The sequence below is a fragment of the Pseudophryne corroboree genome, chromosome 3, assembly GCF_028390025.1.
Source record: "Pseudophryne corroboree isolate aPseCor3 chromosome 3, aPseCor3.hap2, whole genome shotgun sequence".
NCBI lineage: Eukaryota > Metazoa > Chordata > Amphibia > Anura > Myobatrachidae > Pseudophryne > Pseudophryne corroboree.
The window spans coordinates 604,976,142-604,992,187 of record NC_086446.1 but is presented as its reverse complement, the minus strand read 5'-3'; the positions used below and the strand labels follow the sequence as shown (position 1 = coordinate 604,992,187).

Here is a 16,046-nt window from a genome sequence, read left to right as displayed (position 1 = left end):
TGTTTTACAAAGCATAGTCTTTCCGAAATTATTTTATCTTATGCAGATGCTCCCGATCCGCCTTATGAATCAATATTTACGGAAGATTATGTCAAAATTCCTGTGGAAGGGGAAAAAAGCGTTTATTGCTTTGGATAAACTGATGGCCCCTAAATCTGCAGGTGGCTTTGGTGTTCCTGATTATATGTCCTATTCCATGGTGACTTTGTTCCGATGTGCTGCTGACTGGCTGTTTGACAGGGAACTCTTAACAGACTCTGCTCTGGATGAGGCCTTATTTACTCCCTACTCTCCGGGAGCATTGCTCCTGTCTAAACCCTCCCTGATCCCGACTCATATCCTTAACAACCCCCTTTTTCATGATGTTTATTACAATTGGCGCTCCTTACACAAGAAATTTAAATGTAACCCTGAGGTGTCCATATGCATTCCACTATGGGGTAATCCCGCCTTTCCCCCATCTCTCATTAACTCCAATTACCGGCTCTGGAAAGAGAAGGGTCTGTCTAACTCTTCCAAAGTGTTTGACCCGGGAGGTTCTATGTATCCATTCTCATCACTCCGAGAGAAATTTGACCTGCCTCACTCTCATTTTTTCATGTATCTCCAGACCCGACATTATTTAGACTCAATCACCCGTATGCGCATCATACCACATGACACACCCCCTGCCTCTCACCCATTGTTAGTCTCGCTTAATATTCATAAGGCTGGCCCAACACGTATTAGACAGATTTATACCATCCTGACATCTAGTACAACAGAGTGTAGATGGGATAAACTACTTAGCCAATGGCGTAAAGATATACCTAGCCTGACTAGTCACCATCAACTTAGTGATCATTACGTTTCTACCCTGAAAGCCCTGGCTTCACCTTACTTACAGGAGGTCCACCTCCGTACTTTGCAGAGAGCCTATATCTCCCAAATTCAACATGCTCGGTTTAACCCCACGGAAACGGGGGAATGCCCCAAATGTCATATTCGTACAGCTTCCTTCTACCATATGTTTTGGGAGTGTGGTCTGATCCGACGTTTCTGGCACAAATGACTGGCCTACATTAATCAACTGTTGCATATACGTGTATCAGCAACGCCCCTTTCTTGTTTATGTGCAAATTTTTCTGAATGGAATTTAGGACCTTGGAAACAGCGAATTATACCGTTTCTCACTATTTTAGTAACTGTCTCAAAGAAAATAATTCTATCCCACTGGTTATCATCCTCTTCCCCTACATTGGTAGAAGTTCATAGTAAGTTATTGCAGATATTATATTATGACAGGAAATCGGCTCAAGTCAATATAGAGTTGGGTGTCAAATCTTTTTACAAAAAATGGGGCCTTTACATTGATTCGCGGGATCGGACCACACAGGCCCAAATATTTAAGGTGTTTGAGCACACTGAATGGTTCCTCCACAGGAAGATACTGGAAGAGTCCATGTTATGAAACCATTATCCCTACCTTATGATAAGCCCTAGGGTTGAAATCTAGTGCTCTCCATCCTGATATTGATGTATCAATTGCTACCATTCATCGTTTTTATGGATAAGAACGTCCTGACCCTCCTTCCCTATTTACCCTTATGTGTATCCCTACCCCACCCCCCTCTTTCTTTCTACAACTCTCCTTTTTCCTCTTTTCTTATTGACATGTGTTTTATATAATGTTCCTAATGTTATACTTCAGGGAATGACTTCCTGAGGGTTAATTCTTGGAGTACTAGATATACAAAATTGTTCATATCATTGACAATTATATGACTCCAGTGCATAGTGTTCTTACTGGTGAATCACATCTGCTCCACTACTCCGAAGATATCGTAGATTCACTTCCTGATATTGATTGATGTACACACCTATGTTGTTTTTCTGCTTTATTCATCAAATACTTGCTATTTGTTTCTGTTTTACATTGTATTCCATGAAAATCATAAAAAAACAGATTTAAAAAAATATATATATTTTTGCTAATTTCAGTACGATATGTATCATTAATATGATTTCTTTAGAATAGGTGTCTTACTGTAGATTACTGTGCCCCAGTCTTTTATTATAATACTATTAGTGGTCCTATCTGTGTGTCTCTACCACCATCCCACTGTGTTTCCCCAGGGTTGTCTCCAGCACCATCCCAGTGTGTCTCCACAGCACCAACCCTGTATGACCCCCAGCGCCATACCCCTGTGCATCTACACAGCGCCAACCCTGTATGTTCCCCCAGTGCCAACCCCTGAGTCTGTCCTCAGTGCCAACCCCATGCATCTCCCCAGCACCAACTCCTGTGTGTTTCCCCAGCATCAACCATCGTGTGTCTCCTCAGCGCCAACCCCTGTGTGTCTCTCTGACGGCATCACCTCTGTGCCCCCCTCAGCATACCCACCTCACAGCACTCACTGACCATACTCATAGCACCACTTACTGCCCCTTCACAGTGCCACATACTGCCCCCTTCACAGCACCACATACTGCCCCTTTCATGGTATCCCTAACTGCCCCCTTCACAGCACCACTTATTGCCCCTTTCACAGCCCTCACATCACATCACCCATGTCCCCACATCACAGCACCCGTGTCCCCACATCACAGCACCCGTGTCCCCACATAACAGCACCCCTCTCCCCGCATCACAGCACCCGTCTCCCCGCATCACAGCACCCATCTCCCCGCATCACAGCACCCATCTCCCCACAGAACACTACTCGCAGCACAGCAAAACCTTCCCATACAGCATTTCTCACAGCCCTGTAAGCACAGTTCCCCTCACAACAGCCCCTCAATGCAAAGCCCCTCTCCTCCAGATCGACAGCAAACTTACCTGGCTCCTTCACAGTGGTGTACTGGCAACGGAAGCGCCAGGAGCGTTTTAAGAGAGGAGGAGGCTCAGGTGCAGCCTCCTCTGTTTGGGCCCCCTTCTCTCTGCCGACAGCGCTGAGAGTCTGAGCACTAGAGCGCTCAGACTCTACTGCGCATGCGCAGATCTCCAGGAAAATGGCGCGGTGGCCATTTTCCCTGAGATTTCATAACTGCGCATGCACAGAACTCCGTGAAAATGGCCGCTGGGCCATTTTCACTGAGTTTTAACACCGCCATGGACATCGCCGCGGGTCTCCGGAGGGGTGAGTATTCACAAAATGGGTGCAGCGTGTGCGGTGTAGGCCCCCTCTGGACTCAGGGGCCCGTGTGCACCGCACACACTGCACCCATTATAGAAACACCAGTGGGTAGCGCCATCCTTTAGTGTGTTGCGCTGAGTGTCCGCATTCCCGACGTAACGGGTGGCCTAGCACTATCTACACCTCAGCAGCCGCCCACAAAACCGGAGCTCCACCAGTCCATCCTCACACACAGCCACCACTGCCGCGGTGCCTGTCTGCGAGTAACTTGATCCAGCAGCAGATGCTGCTGGGCTGGCTTGACCCAGTTAAAACTCCACCCCAGGCCCAGCCCCTCCCCTCCCACTGACTTTTCAATGAAATGACTGACGGATTCCTGGACCAATAGGCAGGAGTCCGCGGCCATTTTTAAAATGTAAAAAAAAAAAAACCTAAAGAAAGAAAAGGAAAAGAAATACTGTATATGTTTTCAGTGGCCCCCTGAATGGTCCGGCCCACCGGTAGAACTCCCGGTGAGGCCTATGGCCAATCCACCTCTGCCTGTAGCTCTGATAGAGTGACCATCGGGTTCTTGGTCACCTCCCTGACTAGGGCCCTTCTTCCCCGATCACTCAGTTTAGACAGTTGAAAGAGTCCTGGTGGTTCAGAACTTCTTCCTTTTATGGATGATGGAGGCCACTGTGCTCATTGGGACCTTCAAAGCAGCAGATAATTTTCTGTACCGTTCCCCAGATTTGTGCCTCAAGACAATCCTGTCTCAGAGGTCTACAGACAATTCCTTTGTCTTCATGCCTGGTTTGTGCTCAGACATGCACTTTCAAGTGTGGACCCTTATATAGACAGGTGTGTGCCTTTCCAAATCATGTCCAATTAACTGAATTTCCCACATGTGAACTCCAATTTAGCTGTAGGAACATTTCAAGGATGATCAGTGGAAACAGGATGCACCTGATCTCAATTTTGAGCTTCATGGCAAAGGCTGTAAATACTTATATACATGTGATCTCTTTATTTTTTTATTTTTAATACATTTGCAAAAATCTCAAAAAAACTTTTTTTACGTTGTCATTATGGGATATTGTGTTTAGAATTTTGAGGGGAAAAATGAATGTATTCCATTTTGGAATAAAGCTGTAACATAACAAAATGTGGAAAAAGTGAAGTGCTGTGAATACTTTTCGGATGCACTGTATCTCCTTACATGGAAAGGAATTAATACAGGTACAGAAAGAGACACATTAAATGTTTAACAATAAATGTTGATTTATTTGCACAAACCAACAACATTCATTCGAACACGTCTGCAATTTGCACTACAGTAAAGGTGTACTTTATATCCGCTTCAATTAGTAAATGTATAAACCCTTCCACCAATACTAATGTTGAAAGTATTTTATACATATGAATTGCACTGTACTGTCAGAGAGGAAAGTGTTAATAATAGAAGATGATGGTTTTATGGAAGGATTCCTAAATTAGGCAATGAAGAATTCTGACACCAAAGAGGGAGAAAAGTTGGTCTTCTTGGAAAGACCTAATAATAATTGTATTGTGAGCAATGGAATTAACCTAGTATTAATTAAATTTGTTAGAGTGCCTCTTAACTTCTGGACTATTGCCAGCTGGTCTTTAAAGACAACTTTTAAACAAAGCTTGTTTTTTTCTGACTTTAATTATTTTAATGTGAAACTGGCCAGATTATGTAATCATAAAAGCTTACATAGTGTTATACAAGGCAGGTGTCCAATTACATAGATCCTTTCTTTTATCTTTACCGTATTTGCATAAATAACAAATATTTTCCAGGTTTAACAACATAAATGGTAAAGCAGATTAAGCCATGTTTACATGATGCATACTGAAAAGAAGGTTTTCACATCCATTTAAAGGTAACTTGCCATGGAACAGACCAATGATTCCCATTGTGCGAAGATATTCACCAGCCTAATGCAGCTTATGCAATTTCACAGCTGTGACGATAGCTGTGCACACTAATACAAGTGACGTGAGGTGGTGTGAGGCAGAGCCTTTCCTGTCATACTAACGTTTGTGCCAGAGTTTTTACTGTATAAAGTATATGAAAAATACAAAGAATATGTTTGAAATATCTTCTTTGCATTATTCTAATAATTTTTATAGCCAAAACTGTGGAGTAAAAAGTCTATGGCAGGTGAGGCAGTGCTTATCTTTTCCGCACATCTCTGATCAAAACTCACAAAATTTCCAAGAGTTTATACTGCTGCACCTGTGCATAATTCCCAGATGTATGCTTTGGCTCATATATTGTGTGTAAATCTGGCTCTGGCATACCTCCCAACATGAACCTCTCCAGGAGGGTCACAATGCCCTGCTTCTAGACTTTTCTCTTAATTTATGATCACCTGCATCTGTTTTGAACAGTTTAATGGAGAAGAAAGGTGTTTCAGTACAGGTGATGGCAATCATACATTAAAAGGGAAGTCCAGGAGCAGAGCATTGTGTCCCTCCTGGAGAGGGTGTTGGGAGGTATGCTCTAGTGCAGAGGTTCTCAAACTCGGTCCTCAGGACCCCCACACAGTGCATGTTTTGCAGGTAACCCAGCAGGTGCACAGGTGTATTAATTACTCACTGACACATTGTAAAAGGTCCACAGGTGGAGATAATTATTTCACTTGTGAATCTGTGAGGAGACCTGGAAAACATGCCCTGTGTGGGGTCCTGAGGACCGAGTTTGAGAACCTGTGCTCTAGTGCTAGCCAGTGCCTCCTGAGCCATTTAGCTCACCGCACGTCCCTGATACAAGACAAAAAAGTAAAATAAAGACATAAACGTAAAGCTGTATGTATTATTTATTATCTTTAAATTATAAGGGTTACATGGGTTGTATACCTCCCAACATGCCCCTCTCCAGGAGGGACACAATGCTCTGCTTCTGGACTTTTCTCTTATTGTATGATTGCCAGCACCTGTTGTGAACAGGTTAATGAATAAGAAAGGTGTTTCACCACAGGTGATGGCAATCATAAATTAATAGGGAAGTGCAGGAGCAGAGCATTCTGTCCCTCCTGGAGAGGGTCATGTTGGGAGGTATGAGGTTGTCATAGCTGGCGATATGGAGCATGAAGAACCAAGCTGCCACAGAAGTGCAGCAGGTTTAAAGCCAACACATCACAGTGTTTGAAAAAAATAACAAACTGTGTTCCTGTTAGGCGCCGGGGTCCGCTTGTCTGCGCGGCCCGGCGCCTAGCAACTAGAGACGCCGTGCGCGTACAGCCGCCGGCTCCCTAGCAACGCTAGACGCCGGGCGCGCTGAGCCGCACGGACCCTAGCAACGGGGACGCCACTGGCGGACCGCGTTCCTCGTTGCTAGGCTTTAGGAAATTAAGATATTCACCTGCTCTCTGGCCGTGCAGCAAGGCAGCTGCACGGCATTTATTCTAATCAGCCTTTAGCAGCTGATTGGAGGACTCCTTGTTAAATACACTCCCAGGGCTTCTCACAGACGCCGGTAATAGCTTCCTGCATGCTGCCTTTGTTTGCTGAGAGTCTGTTTCCAGTCCTGCTGTATCCGGTCATTCCAGTCCTCAGAAGTCCGGTATTTGGGAGTTGTCATCTCATCCCAAGAGGTCGTTTGGTTCCCTGGAGTCCTGACTGATCACCGTTTTATATCCAGTGGTGTTCGTGAGTTGCGGCTCTGCCGTGTGTTGCGGCTCAGCCGCTTTACCTTTTATATTTTGTGTTTGGAGCATTTGCGGAGGGTTCCGCTTCCACAAGTCCTCTCTGGTACTCGGCGGTGCCGGGTAGGAGAATTGGACAAGTGGATATTTTGGTTGTCCTTTTCCCTGGCGGTTTCTCCGCACATATTATAGTTTTGAGTTTGCTTAGCCCCTGGCCTGGTTGTTTAGTTAGAGGGCCTCTTGTTATCACCCTGTCTCGGGTTTCCCTTTGTCTCTCATTAAGACCGGGGGGCATCGAAGTTGGGCAGACATAATCCGCCCTTCAAACGCGGCTGCCAAGGGCTCAAGAAACCATAGTCTCGCAGGGGATTTCTGACAACACGGGTGAGACAACAGAGTTAGGGCGCCAGGGGCTATTTTCCTGTCCTGCTCCCTTCCCCAGCATTCCGTTCCAGTGCTCCGGTCCTTGCCATAAGATCTCCTCTGACCAGAGTGCTGGAATCATAACATTATTACCGGCCATACCAAAACTTAAAATTAAACGGGGTTTAATTTTTTCTCATTCAGTTTTGTGAGAGTTTATCGGCCTCATGAATCCAACAGGTTTAGGGCCAAATCCTGGTCAGCTCTTAGTCAGCCAGATTCAAGAACTTACTCAGATGGTTCAGGATCTTTCTCTTCAGGTGAAGTCGCAGGAAGATCTTTTGCGAGCTTCCCCAAGGGTAGTCCCTGAACCAAAGATGCATTTGCCTGACCGTTTTTCTGGTGATAGAAAAGAGTTTTTTAATTTTAAAGAATCCTGTAAGCTTTATTTTCGTTTAAGACCGACTTCCTCGGGTACTGAATCTCAGCGGGTTGGGATTATTATTTCTTTGCTCCTGGGGGATCCTCAGACCTGGGCATTTGGTTTAAGAGCAGAGGATCCGGCATTGTTGTCAGTTGACGCTTTTTTTGAGTCTTTAGGGCTCTTGTATGATGACCCTGATAGAGAGGCGTCCGCTGAAAGTCAGTTGCGCGCTCTCAGACAGGGTAGAAATCCTGCGGAGGTTTATTGTACGGAGTTTCGCCGTTGGTCGAACGACTGTGGCTGGAATGACCCAGCGCTGCGCAGTCAGTTTCGCCTCGGCTTATCAGAGTCTATAAAAGACAGTCTCCTTCAGTACCCCGCTCCTGAGACTCTCGATAAACTCATGGAGCTTTCTATTAAGATTGATCGTCGTCTCAGAGAGCGGAGGGCTGAAAAAGGAGCACCTGTAAGGTCAAGTCCGTGTGTATATTCCATTCCTGAAGACATAGAGGAGCCCATGCAGATGGGTCTCTCCCGGCTGTCTCCTGAAGAAAGAGCCAGAAGGCAAAATTCTGGTCTTTGTCTGTACTGTGGGGGTAAGGGACATTTTGCTCGTAATTGTCCGAACAAGTCGGGAAACGCTTTGACCAGGTGAATTGTGAGGGGGTTCACCTAGGTCTGCAGCTTATTTCCTCGAATAACTCCCTTTTAGTCCCAGTTAAAGTTTCCTTTGGCAGCCTCAGTTCTTCAGTGTCGGCTTTTGTTGACAGTGGAGCTGCAGGAAACTTTATGGATTTAACTTGGGCTAAGGCCTTAGGCATTCCTCAGTTACCTTTGGGTAGGTGTGTCACCATGCATGGCTTAGATGGGAGTCCGCTGTCTAATGGGATTGTTTCTCTCCATACACCCCCTGTACTACTTACAGTAGGAGCTCTACATTCCGAGAAAATCGAGTTCTTTCTTACACATTGCCCACCAGTTCCAGTTGTTCTGGGTCACCCTTGGCTGGCCTTTCATAATCCCACCATTGATTGGCGGTCGGGGGAGATTTCACAATGGGGTGCTTTTTGTGATAAGGAATGTATCACGTTTCCAGTCAGAGTAGCAGCTATCATTCCAGAACTTATTCCGGTGGAATACCAGGAGTTTGCTGATGTTTTCTCCAAAGGCAATGCGGACATTCTGCCTCCCCATCGGTCTTATGATTGTGCTATTGAGTTAATTCCTGGTGCCGCATTGCAAAAGGGAAGATTATATGCATTATCTGGGCCAGAAACTGCGGCTATGAATGATTATGTAAAGGAGAGCCTTGAGAAAGGATTTATTAGACCATCAAAATCTCCTTTAAGTGCAGGCTTCTTCTTTGTGGAGAAAAAGGATGGCTCGCTTAGACCTTGCATTGATTTTAGAGCCCTGAATAAGATCTCAGTTAAAAACACCTATCCTTTGCCGTTGATTTCTGTACTCTTTGATCAGTTACGTTCTGCTGTGATTTTTTCTAAAATTGACCTTAGATGAGCGTACAACCTCATCCGAATTAAATCTGGAGATGAGTGGAAAACGGCCTTCAGTACTCAGTCGGGTCACTACGAATACCTGGTGATGCCGTTCGGCCTGTCCAATGCTCCGGCAGTTTTTCAAGACCTCATTAACGATGTGCTCCGTGACTTCCTAGGGAAATTCGTGGTCGTTTACTTAGACGACATCCTGATTTTTTCTGAATCAATGGAACAACATGTTACCCAGGTGCGTCTGGTTCTTCAAAAGTTACGCGAGAATCATTTATATGCCAAGCTGGAGAAGTGTGAGTTTCATGTCACGGAAGTATCTTTTTTAGGGTACATAATTTCCCCTCAGGGATTTTCCATGGAACCAAAGAAACTCCAGGCCATCCTTAGTTGGGCGCAACCCACCAATTTAAAAGCAATTCAGCGCTTTTTAGGGTTTGCGAATTATTACAGGAGGTTTATTCATTCTTTTTCTGACCTGGTTGCTCCCATTGTAGCTCTGACAAAGAAAGGAGCGGATCCTACCAACTGGTCGCGTGAAGCTGAGTTGTCCTTCCGGGCCTTGAAACAAGCCTTTGTCTCGGCTCCAGTCCTCAGACATCCTAATCCGGAATTGCCCTTTGTGGTGGAGGTTGATGCCTCGGAGGTTGGAGTGGGGGCTATCCTTTCTCAAAAGGATCCGGAGTCTCTGGAGTTACATCCTTGTGCCTTTATGTCCAGGAAATTCTCCTCCGCTGAATCCAACTATGACGTTGGTAATCGGGAGTTACTGGCGGTAAAGTGGGCTTTCGAGGAGTGGAGGCATTGGCTGGAGGGAGCAAAACATACTATTTCGGTATTGACTGACCATAAGAACCTGCAATACATTGAATCGGCTAAGCGGCTTAATGCCCGGCAGGCACGTTGGGCATTATTTTTTACGCGTTTCAAATTTATAATCACTTTCAGGCCTGGTTCCAAGAATACTAAGGCTGATGCCCTGTCACGTAGCTTTCTTCCGGTTCACAATAACAATCCTGTTACCCCCATACTTAAATCTTCGGTCGTCTGGGCGGGCCTCACACAAGATTTATTTACCCAGTTAAAACAGCTTCAACACCAAGCTCCTAGAATTACTCCTGCTGGTCGTCTTTACGTCCCTGAGTTTTTGAGAGCTACTGTTTTAACGGAATTCCATGATAACATAGTTTCAGGGCATCCAGGAGTCTCTAAGACATTGGAGTTAGTCTCTCGCTCAGTATGGTGGCCTGGTCTTTCTAAAGACGTCAAGGAATTTGTTTATTCATGTCAGGTTTGTGCACAGCATAAGGTTCCCCGTTCCTTGCCCATCGGGCAACTTATGCCCTTAAATGTTCCTCTCAGGCCGTGGTCTCATATTTCCATGGATTTTGTGGTTGACCTTCCCCTTTCAGCCGGATTCCGAGTCATATGGGTGGTAGTGGACCGTTTTAGTAAAATGGCTCATTTTATTGCTCTTCCCCGATTGCCTTCTGCCCAAGGGTTGGCAGTTTTGTTTCTCCGCCATGTATTCAGGCTTCATGGGTTGCCTACTGATATTGTTTCTGATCGGGGTCCACAATTCATCGCACAATTCTGGAAATGTTTTTGTGCCTCATTGAAGATGAAATTGTCGTTAACATCCGGTTACCACCCACAATCCAACGGGCAAACCGAACGAGTTAACCAATCATTGAAACAATATTTGCGCTTGTATTCAGCCAAACTCCAGAATGATTGGTCCGAGTTTCTTCCGTTGGCTGAATTTGCTTACAATAATTCTTGTCATTCCTCCACTAAAGAATCTCCATTCTTTTCAGTTTTTGGTTTTCACCCCAGAGCTAATTCTTTTTTTCATCATTCCTCAGTCTCCTCGCTAACCGTAACCTCCCATTTCAGAGCCATTTGGAAAAAGGTGCACCTTGCTCTCAGAAAAGCGGCCTTTCGAGAGAAGAAATTTTCTGACAGGCTCCGACGTCCTTGCACTTTTAAGGTGGGAGATAGGGTGTGGTTGTCGACTCGCAACATCAGGCTTCGACAATCCTCGGCTAGACTGGGACCCAAATTTATTGGGCCATTTCTTATTATTAAAAGAGTCAACCCAGTTGCCTTTCGGTTACGTTTACCAAGATCTCTCAGGATTGGAAATACGTTTCATTGTTCCCTGTTGAAACAATACGTTTCTTCCAGTAGATTTCCTCGGAAGATCTCTCAGGGTAGATCTCCAGTGGATGTACAGGGACAACAGGAGTTCTTGGTAGAGAAGGTTCTCGATTCCAAATTGTCCCGGGGTCGGCTGTATTTTCTAGTTCACTGGAAAGGCTATGGTCCGGAGGAAAGGTCTTGGGTCCTGGATAAGGATCTTCATGCCCCGAGGCTCAAGAGGGCATTTTTTCGGGAATTTCCTCAGAAACCTGGCTTTAGGGGTTCCTTGACCCCTCCTCAAGGGGGGGGTACTGTTAGGCGCCGGGGTCCGCTTGTCTGCGCGGCCCGGCGCCTAGCAACTAGAGACGCCGTGCGCGTACAGCCGCCGGCTCCCTAGCAACGCTAGACGCCGGGCGCGCTGAGCCGCACGGTCCCTAGCAACGGGGACGCCACTGGCGGACCGCGTTCCCCGTTGCTAGGCTTTAGGAAATTAAGATATTCACCTGTTCTCTGGCATTTATTCTAATCAGCCTTTAGCAGCTGATTGGAGGACTCCTTGTTAAATACACTCCCAGGGCTTCTCACAGACGCCGGTAATAGCTTTCTGCATGCTGCCTTTGTTTGCTGAGAGTCTGTTTCCAGTCCTGCTGTATCCGGTCATTCCAGTCCTCAGAAGTCCGGTATTTGGGAGTTGTCATCTCATCCCAAGAGGTCGTTTGGTTCCCTGGAGTCCTGACTGATCACCGTTTTATATCCAGTGGTGTTCGTGAGTTGCGGCTCTGCCGTGTGTTGCGGCTCAGCCGCTTTACCTTTTATATTTTGTGTTTGGAGCATTTGCGGAGGGTTCCGCTTCCACAAGTCCTCTCTGGTACTCGGCGGTGCCGGGTAGGAGAATTGGACAAGTGGATATTTTGGTTGTCCTTTTCCCTGGCGGTTTCTCCGCACATATTATAGTTTTGAGTTTGCTTAGCCCCTGGCCTGGTTGTTTAGTTAGAGGGCCCCTTGTTATCACCCTGTCTCGGGTTTCCCTTTGTCTCTCATTAAGACCGGGGGGCATCGAAGTTGGGCAGACATAATCCGCCCTTCAAACGCGGCTGCCAAGGGCTCAAGAAACCATAGTCTCGCAGGGGATTTCTGACAACACGGGTGAGACAACAGAGTTAGGGCGCCAGGGGCTATTTTCCTGTCCTGCTCCCTTCCCCAGCATTCCGTTCCAGTGCTCCGGTCCTTGCCATAAGATCTCCTCTGACCAGAGTGCTGGAATCATAACAGTTCCTCTCATTTTCATCCAATAAATGCAGACATCTTCGAGATGAGACACAGCCAATCAGACTTCGGAAGGACCTGATTGGTTGTCAAGTTATTAACTAGCAAGACAAGTTTGTTTGTTTTTTACGGATTGTGTTGTCAGTGTTCTTTGAAGCAGGTTACATTTGGGTGTCCAGCGGGTTTTTTTTGTGTTTTTTTTTACACTTTATTTCTTATTGGACTATGGGGGTAATTCTGAGTTGATCGCAGCAGGAACTTTGTTAGCAGTTGGGCAAAACCATGTGCACTGCAGGGGAGGCAGATATAACGTGCAGAGAGAGTTAGATTTGGGTGGGTTATTTTGTTTCTGTGCAGGGTAAATACTGGCTGCTTTATTTTTAGACTGCAATTTAGATTGCAGATTGAACACACTACACCCAAATCTAACTCTCTCTGCACATGTTATATCTGCCTCCCCTTCAGTGCACATGGTTTTGCCCAACTGCTAACAAAGGGGGTAATTCTGAGCTGATCGCAGCAGGAAATTTTTTAGCAGTTGGGCAAAACCATGTGCACTGCAGGGGAGGCAGATATAACATTTACAGAGAGAGTTAGATTTGGGTGTGGTGAGTTCAATCTGCAATCTAAATTGCTGTATAAAAAATAAAGCAGCCAGTATTTACCCTGCACAGAAACAAAATAACCCACCCAAATCTAACTCTCTCTGCACATGTTATATCTGCCTCCACTGCAGTGCACATGGTTTTGCCCAACTGCTAAAAAAATTCCTGCTGCGATCAACTTGGAATTACCCCCAAAGTTCCTGCTGCGATCAACTCAGAATTACCCCCTATGTTGGAAGATGACATGAAGTTGGAAATTACTATTTTTGTAATTGGCTTATGATTAAATAAAAATGTATATGTACAGCATGAAGGCAATTGATTTCTATATAATACTAAGGGGACACATTTATACATTTATTAAATAGTGGCACTGTTTATTACCGGGTTACTATTAATATAATTTCATGTACTGTGGCACTTTTTTATAATACATATGCAGAGGCATAATTCTGGGAGGCAAAGGAAGCATCTGCCCCACCGGGCTCCTGCTCTGAAGGGGGGACACTTCTCCTCTCATTCTGTGACACCATTAAATTAAGTTAATTGATAGCTACCGCTATCTCTTTAGTGAGGAAACTGGTCCCTGCACCTTACAAGTCACACCCTCTTTATTATAGATACACATTTTACAAGTGTCATACCCAGGAATAGAACCCACGACCTATTACACTAGAAGTAGGCTCCTTGCTGATGAAGCTATTTGCTCCTGTATAGAAAATATATGAGAATTCTAACTATATGAAGCTATTTCTCTGACAATTACACGTAACTTCATATAGTTAGAATTCTCAGACTTCCTATACAGGAGCAAATAGCTCTATGAGTAATGTGTCTGTTGTCAGTGTAACAGGTACATGGGTACTACTACTAATCCTGGGTATGACTGCTAAGAAATGTGTGATTTAAAATAAAAGACAATGAAATACAGTATATACATTGTTTTCTTTTAGATCACTCCACTTATCTTGCCTCCGGGCAACTGGGACGAACTTACGCCACTGTACATGTGGAATGAAAAAATGTTTGTTGGAGGTGAATATTCATTTTATTATTGTTCCCACTGCCCAGGGGTACCAGGAAGTGACAAAGAATGTTCTTCCAGCTTCATCTCCCTAGGGAACCGGGTCCCGATGCTATAGTTTGGGACTATAAAATGAAGGGGAGTGGAGAAAGTTTTTATTTTTTTTCCTTAAAGGTAAAGGCCAGATAACTACTACTACAATGATGCAACCATCCAGTGCAACCTCTATTTTTTAGCATGTTTTTACTGTGTACTGCATATTCAGCAACTTGGGAACTCTGTATATATTATATGTGGCGACTTCCATACAGAACATTGGGAAAAAAAAGAAAAAAAACAGGTCGGAAGCTTGTGCAATGTGTGATTTAAAATAGTTTATTACTTACAGCGATCTTGAACTTGCTTCACAATCACCAGAAACTCACCGTTGACTAAAATTGACAGCTATTATAATCCCATCAGAATGTCCTACTTCCTTGACAAGGAACCCTATAACATTCTTACAAAGACTAAACCATGATAAATAAAAATAATAAAATTAAATTATAATGGAAAAATATGTTCCCTAAGGTGTAATACCACCAATGTCCTGCTCTGATGCAACATATTTTGTGTTTCACTGTCTGAGGAAGCAGATGTGAAGATGGCAAAATGTGTGGTGTGACAGCAAGATATTACATGTATTACATCTTTAGCAAAATACTATCATTAAAAGTTTTTATAGGCCATTACAATTCACTTCATTTTAGTATTCATTGTAAATGGAAATTGGATGATTATTTATGTACATCTGGTTACTGCCAAGATTTTATTCGCCATATTTTACAAATATTTCTTATTTTTATCTATATTTATTACCAATAAAATATGTACTTATTACTATTACTATAATAAAGTCTGATAGTGTATAATTACCCTAAAGTAAAAGAGCCGTCCAGATATTTGGGCTAATCCACAATTATTTGTTTGGAATCCTAGCACATTTTCATCTATCATAAGAAGCATTGAGAAAACATCAGGAGACAGGACAACCAGGAGACTTCACTTCACACAAGGACAATTGCCCAAAGTGACTTTTCTGTAAAAAAAAAAAGTTGAGTGCAATAATTGCAATATTTTATACCATAGATACTTTTACAGTGAACAGTACGATCATTCATTTCTCTATGAATTCATGGAAAGATAACATCAATACATGGAATATCTGAAGTTAGGATAAACTCAATTTTCACATAGACTTTTATGGAATAGTTGTTGATTCCCTTTCCTGTCTTTATTCTCAGTCCTCTTTACAACCTGACCCACTGGTGAGAGTTACTCTTGGAATGTCTAACTATAAAGAGATACCTCAGAACTTGTGTATGCTCTTCAATGGCAGAAAAATTCTAGTGATCCTGGTTGATGGTACACACATAAAGGTGAATGACTGCCACACTCTGGAAGGGAGACTGTGGCAGTCTATGAGATAGAAAGGAGACAGTGAGCATAACTGCCATCATGTTTAGAAATAAATGGTTTCGCTCTAAGTACATTTTTGTACATGTCACCTGCACACAGCCGAGGCAACCATTTTGGGCGCTAAATGAATCTTCAGTGAAATGCAGCAAATCGGTTACATGGAACCAGTGCCTCTGCAATCTGGTCATGATGTACCAGAATAATTTCAATAGTTCTTAGTGAATCTATAGGATAAATCCTCATGACAATTTGCTACATACTTTCCAACTTTGGTGGCATGCTGTCCAAGAGCTCCAAGAATAGGAGGATGAATATGGGCAGGAGAGGTATGGCAATGCCCCCTGTGAAGTTTTGGTGGGGATTGCTTTTGCAACGCTGGGTGCAGAACCGTGATGACGGGATTCATAGTGAATTGCGTCATCATGAACTGTGTCCCGCCCACATTTCATGTGTTGGCTGGTGTAATGTTTTCTTGCCCATATTC

At 44.3% G+C, this 16,046-nt stretch overlaps 1 long non-coding RNA gene across 1 annotated transcript in view; it reads left to right on the top strand.

The window, feature by feature from the left end:
- The window catches only part of LOC135056412 (uncharacterized), a 125,665-nt gene extending 110,218 nt beyond the window's left edge, over nt 1–15,447 (top strand). The window contains exon 3 of the long non-coding RNA XR_010243976.1: nt 15,083–15,447. This is a non-coding gene — a long non-coding RNA (uncharacterized LOC135056412). The remainder of the gene's footprint in view (nt 1–15,082) is intronic.
- The last annotated feature ends 599 nt before the right edge of the window (nt 15,448–16,046 follow it).